The sequence below is a fragment of the Sarcophilus harrisii genome, chromosome 3 (assembly GCF_902635505.1).
Source record: "Sarcophilus harrisii chromosome 3, mSarHar1.11, whole genome shotgun sequence".
Lineage (NCBI taxonomy): Eukaryota > Metazoa > Chordata > Mammalia > Dasyuromorphia > Dasyuridae > Sarcophilus > Sarcophilus harrisii.
In genome coordinates this window covers 282390408-282397265 of record NC_045428.1, presented here as the reverse complement: position 1 = coordinate 282397265, position 6858 = coordinate 282390408, and the positions used below count along the sequence as shown (strand labels likewise).

General features: G+C 34.0%; 1 pseudogene; it reads left to right on the top strand.

Annotated features, from left to right (window-relative positions):
- The first annotated feature begins 5224 nt into the window (after nucleotides 1–5224).
- LOC116422063 lies at nucleotides 5225–6511 on the top strand (annotated as a pseudogene).
- Nucleotides 6512–6858: the final 347 nt, after the last annotated feature.

Below are 6858 nucleotides of genomic sequence, written 5' to 3'. Positions count from 1 at the left end.
TTACACTTGGGATTCCCTTGGCAAAAATATCAGAGTGGTTTGCCATTTCCTTCTCTAGATTTTTTGCAGGTAAGGAACTGAGGCAAACCCAAATTAAGTGACTTGCCCAGAGTCACACAGCTAGTAAATATTTCTCCTGGCACCAAGTCAATTCTTTATCTATAATGCAATTTTATTAAATGTTTTTAACTTGAGCAAAGTTTATCTTATATATCACAGAATTGTTAAAATACTTGTGGATACTTGTAAATTCAACTACAGTTTTAGGATATTACTTCCATAGAATTCTTGGAATTCTCAGTAGTGCCTCCCCTCCCCAAGTAGGGATGTGCTATTATTTTACAAATGGATTTCTGACATGATTTTAAATTTAATCTGCATTATTAATATTTTCTCCAACAAAACACAAACAAAACTATAAATCAAGCTCTGACTTATACTATTTTCTCACTTAAGAGATAAAAATGCTCATACTGAATATTTAACAATTGTATCTTTAGCCCATTGAAGCTGTTTCCAGTACAGTCCTCTACCAGAGGCCAACTAAATTGCAGGTATAGGTTTAAAGTTGAGTTGTAAAGATAAGTAATGCAATTTTAAAAATAACCCTATCAACATTCAAAATTAATGGCAAGTCCAATTAACATAAATCTTTTATCAATAAAGCAAATACTAAAGAGTCCTTTAAATAAGTAGTCTAGAGAAAGAAAAGGCAGAAGAAAGCCCCTAAGATATTTATCCCTTTAGTGGGATAAATTAGTCATAATTCTAAATTGAGACACTAAAGGCCTAATAGGACTGGTAAGAGGCAGTAAATTGTTCATTTTTGGAAACAGGTCACACGATCTAATCTAATACATGACTCCTTGAAGACTTCAAAGTACAAAATTAGGCCCCAGAGACCTGCAAGACCTAAAGCAACCCTGATAAATTACCAGCCTGTGTTATTTTTAGTTGTAGGAGCTGGCCCAAATATATTTACTTGTAGCAAAAAAGGACAGTAGATCATAAATAAATAGTAATTATATCAAAAAGGCTTGGTATTGGAAAACATAATTAATTGAAATTCACATAACAATCTCTCACAAGAGAAAAATCACTCAACTTACCTGCTGAATTATACACATGTCCTTAAACAAAAAAAGAAAAAAAAAAAAAAAAAGAAGAAAAATTCAGCTTTCAAATAACAAAAGAAATTGTAAGGGCACATATTTTTCAGGTAGTGTTCACTCATGATTTCAACTTCTTTTTTTGGCAGAAAAGTGAATGTTGCTTTTAATTTGTGGTTGCAATTTTGCAAAGACAAATTTTTGCCTTTAGGAAAATAAGATTTAAAAAGATTCATAAAGATCTGGTATCCTTATTTCTGTTAATCCTCATAGCAACATTGTATAAACCAGTTTAAAAATTCTTTAAAAAAAAAATGAGAATCTATTTCATCAGGATAAAAAGGAAAGGGGGGAAAGTGTAAGGAAGGAAAACTTTAGAGGCCAGACAATGGAAACCTCCAGGGAATGATGAGCAAAACAGAGAGATCTGAAATTTCACATATTGCCAATGTGAAAACAAAGACTGTGAGTAATAAAGTGCCTTCCATTGTAGCGTTTTATTTTTGTTATTCTTAAAATTTATTGATATCTTTTGTTTTCACATCACCTAAGTATCTGAATTATCAATCATATTCCCCTCCTAGGAAGCCATTCTATATAACAAAAAACAAATAGCATTTAACAAAACTAAGCAGCACATAATGGGATTGAGGTAAATTTCCATAGCTCTTCTTTGTGGCCAAGTTTGGTCACTATAATTTCTAAGTATGAAGAGCAATTGATTTTTGATATTTCCGTTTACAAGACTGTAGTGAGTCTATATAATTAAATATAATTTTGAAGCTCAGATAATGTTTCTTTTATAAATTTTATGAACAAATGTCTTAGCATTTGGAGTATAAAATTGATTACATTTGTTTGTTGCCTATGGTACCTTTTAGAATAAGTATAATATAGTGTAGCATACTATAACATAAAATATAGTAAAATATAGAATAATAGTATAGTATAGCATATAATATAGTATAGTATTGCATAGTATAGTATATCTGCATTTTTTGAAGGATTTAGCTTTGTCTGATAGTATGACAACTCCCGTTTTTAAAAAAATCACTTGATGTGAATAATTTCTTCGCCATCATTCAGCAATACTGTTTTGTTCTTGAAGGCTGTGTACAAGGTAATTGTAGCAGTCCAGTCAAACTTCCACAGCATCGAGTTGGGTTCTTCCTAGTACTGAAAGTAAGAGAATAGATTGAGTAGAGAATAAGGTTTTTATAAGCCTGTATCATATTCTTGGATCTATGAGTGTAGCCTCTCTGCCAACAGCATGGAAAGTGGGAGAGGTGTGCCAAATAAGTTCAATGTCAGTGTTAGTTCATGTTTTGTTTTTGTTTTATTTTCTTTTAGATTCTGTGTTTATAAGGCACCAGATAGAGCTAAAGTTCTTTTACCTTTGATATAAAATTTCTTTTTCTTTTTTTGGAGAGATTTGAGAAATTGCAGGTAACAGGGAAGATGTCTAGTCTTCCATTTTTTTACTCATGTGAGATAGAATTATCTTTATTGTTTCAAATAACACAATAGTATTCTATTGTGTTCATGTTCCACCATTAGATTGATCCATCCTTAATCAGTGGGCATCTACTTTACTTCCAGTTATTTGATAGTCCAAAAAAAAAAAAAAAAGGTTGCAATAAGTACTTTAGTATATATGAGACCTTATTCTTTAATTATGGATGTCCTTGAGATATTTGTTGAGCAGTTAAATTTATGGGTCAAAGGGCAGAGATACTTTACTTTTTTTGAGCAGATTGTTCTCCAAGATGATTGGACCAATTCAGTCTAACTAAATATATTTTTCATAGTTTACGTTTCAAATAATTTCTTCTAATTTTATATTTATTGCTAATTCTAAGTCACATGTTCCCCATCTCATCCAAAATGTTTATGCTGTGGCTTCCTAGGTAAAAAATAGATTTGCAAGACAAGGACTAGAATTAAAAAAAAAAAAAAAAAAAAAGCTTTGTGAAGTATTGAGACCTCTCTAGTCTTCATTAGAACTAGAAGGAAGGAATGGAATAATTAATAGTAGATATTTCATATATAACTGTAAAAAAATAAATAGTATTAGAAAGAGATTACTGTTTAGGGTGTTTGAAGAGTAAGTCCTTGAAAATTAGAAACTGTTTATAAAATAAGTTCTATTTTGATGGAAATAATATATGTGTGTGGGTAGAGACAAGATAGCAGAACAAAACTACCATTTCACTCCCCTTAGAAATATATTCTTTCATAAAGTCTTTATAACAACTGAAAAAATGCACCAAACAAAATTCTGAGGAGGAAAATTAAGAAAATTCCTAATGAGTCGTTTTTTCAGTATAGGAAAACTTAAGAAGGCTTAAGGAGAGGTGTGAATACACTAGTTTGTGGACTGGCTGGGAGGTTGTTTTGGCAGAAGTGACAATTGATGTGGGATGCAGACAGCATTGAAGGAGGGTATGGAGAAAATCATCTGGTCAAAAAGAGATTCAAGAGGACTTCTGTTACTAGAATTGATCAGCAGTTCAGTTGCTTCTTACACAGTTTTTGGTAAAAGTACCTAGGTGGAGAGGAGTAGCCATAATTGGAAGGGAGCAGGATACCTATGCAAAAACCAGAGTGCAGCCCGAAAGAGCAGTGAACAAATCTTTTTGGAAGCACTGAAAACTAATCCATTGAGCTGTGAATCCAATGCTATCCAATCTAATAAACCTTTAAGAAGTGTTTAAACTTACCAAGCACTTATATAAGTGCTAGAAATACAATTACTACTAAGAAAGACAGTATATCCCCTCAATATGCTTATATACTAAAGGAGCAAAGGACACAAACAAGTCTGCACAAAACAGATGTGGGGAATATAACACTGGTAAAAGAGCATATTGTTCTGTGGAGTTGAATTCAAGTCAGGGCAGTGGATTCAAGGCAGAAACAGTTTAGTTTCTTCTCTCAGTAAAAGAGGATATTGGGAGGAGTTTAGTATTCCACCTTCTATTCCTCCAGACAAAAAGAGAGAGAGAGAGAGACAGAGAGAGAGAGACAGAGAGAGAGACTCACACAGAGACAGAGACAAACACAGAGACAGAGACAAACACAGAGACAGAGAGACAGAGAGGGACTGAGAGAGGGGACAGAGAGAGAGAGAGAGAGGGACAGAGGGTCAGAGAGACAGAGAGACAGAGACAGAGACAGAGAGACAGAAAGACAAAGAGACAGAGAGAGAGACAGACAGACAGAGACAGAAACAGAGACAGACCTAGGGAGATGGAGTCACTCAAGGTTTGTGCTAGCAGCATGTGATAAGTTTAGAAGAAGTGACCTTATCTTGGAAGGGGCATCTTATTCCAAATGACACAATGCCATCCACAAAAGATGCAGTGTGGAGAGAGCAGTGTGAAAGTAGCAAAACATAAAAATATAAATAAAACTCAGGCTAGATACTCCTACCCCTATCTCCAACTCTGACATAAAGTCAAAAATCTAGAAATAGGCTAGAAAAACAAGCAAAAAATATATATATAAATTGTCCAGATTAACAAAAGAGGCAATAAAATATTAAATAATCCTATCTTAGAAAAAAGAAATGGAACAAACCAGAATGAAATTCCCCAATTGAGAAAGGTGGAAACTTTACAGTATGATGGATTAATAAGTAAATTCTATCAAACTTATAAAGAACAATTAATTCCAATGTAATATAAACTGTTTGAAGAAATACATAAATAAATATTCCTGCCAAGTTTCTTGTATGAAAGAAAATTTTGATAACTAAACCATGAAGAGCAAAAACAGAAAGAAAATTCTACACCAATTTTCTTAATGAAACTTGATGGAAAAAAATTAAATAAAATACTAGCATGGAGATAATAACAGTATATCACAAATATCATACACGATGAAAAAGCTGGATTTTTACCAAGAACTCAGTTAATATATAAATTATAAGCAAAATTAACCATGTCAACAAAAAAAAAATGACAAATAATTATTTAAAACATATATTACAAGCTTTTTGAAACAATGCTACAGGTTGCCTCAGGGCTGGGCAGGCCCCTGTGGGGAGCTACTTAAATGCAGCAGCTAAGGTGTCCATGGCTGCAGTAGCAGCAGCAGCAGAAGTAGCAGCAGCCATGAGCAGTGGCGTCTATGGAGGAATTAAAGTTGGGGCTCTTGTGTTTGACACTGGCTCTTATAGAGTGAGAGCTGGCTATGCTGGTGAGGACTGCCCAAAGGTTGATTTTCCCTCTATTATTGGTGTGGTACTTGAAAGAGATGATGGAAGCACATTGATAGAAGTAAATGGAGATAAAGGCAAATAAGAAGGTCCCACATACTACATAGATACCAATGCACTGCATGTTTCACGAGAAAATATGGAGGCAATATTACCTTTAAAAAATGGAATGATTGAAGACTAGGACAGCTTCCAAACTATTTTGGATCACACTTAGAAGATGCATTTCAAATCAGAAGCTGGCTTATATCCTGTTCTGATGTCAGAGGCACTGTGGAATACCAGACCAAAGAGAGAAACTGACAGAGTTGATGTTTGAACACTACAACATCCCTGCATTCTTCTTTTGTAAAACTGCAGTTCTTATAGAATTTGCCAATGGTGATACCATAGGGTTATTTTGGATTGTGGAGCCACTCATATCACTGCCATTCCAGGCCATAACAGTTACCTTCTTCAACAAGGCATTGTGAAGTCACCTCCTGCTGTAGACTTCATTACCATACACTGTAGAGAATTCTTCCACGAAATGAATGTACACCTGATCCCTCCATACATGATCACATCAAAGGAGGCTGTTTGTGAAGGATCCCCAGCAAATTGGAAGAGAGAAGAAAAGTTGCCACAAGTTACGAGATCTTGACACAATTATATGTGTAATTGTGTGATCTAAGATTTTCAAGCTTCAGTGCTCCAAGTATTAGATTCAATTTATGATGAGCAAGTGGCTGCACAGATGCCAACAGTTCATTATGAATTTCCAAATGTCTACAATTGTGACTTTGGTGGTGAGTGACTCAAGATTCCTGAAGAATTATTTGATCCTTCTAATGTGAAGGGTCTTTCAGGCAACACAATGTTGGGAGTCAGTCATGTTGTTACCACAAGAATGGGGATGTGTGACATTGATATCAGACCAGATATTTATGGCAATGTTATAGTGGCAGAAGGAAACATTCTGCCAAAGAGTTTCACTGATAAATTAAATAAGGAACTATCTCAGAAGATGCCTCCAAGCATGAGATTATAGCTGATTGCAAATAATACAATGGTGGAACAACAATTTAATTCCTGGATTGGTGGTTCAACTTTAGCCTCTCTGGGTGCTTTTTAACAGATGTGGATTTCCAAACAAGAATACAAAGAAGGAGGAAAACAAAGTATAGAAAGGAAATGCCCTTAAAGTTAGTTCTGGAAAACCTGTGGCCTTCCCTATGATCCCTTATGTTTCATAGCTTTAGTATACTCAGGAACAAAAATGAATGTCTTTTGTAGAATGTTGATACATTTTTGCATACTTCAATTTCCATTTAACAAATTTCAAAGCCTTCAAACTGGCCATGTTACTTAAAATAAGCTTTTGCTTTCCTTGTAAAGCAATGACTCCTACAATAAGTATTTTATAATTTTTGTATAAATATCTATTTTCTCTAAATACTTTTGTTCAACAAACTGTTTTCATCTCTCTGATAAGTAAATTGATTAATATCTATTTTCTCTGTTTTTCATTTAGTAAACTGTTTTCAACCT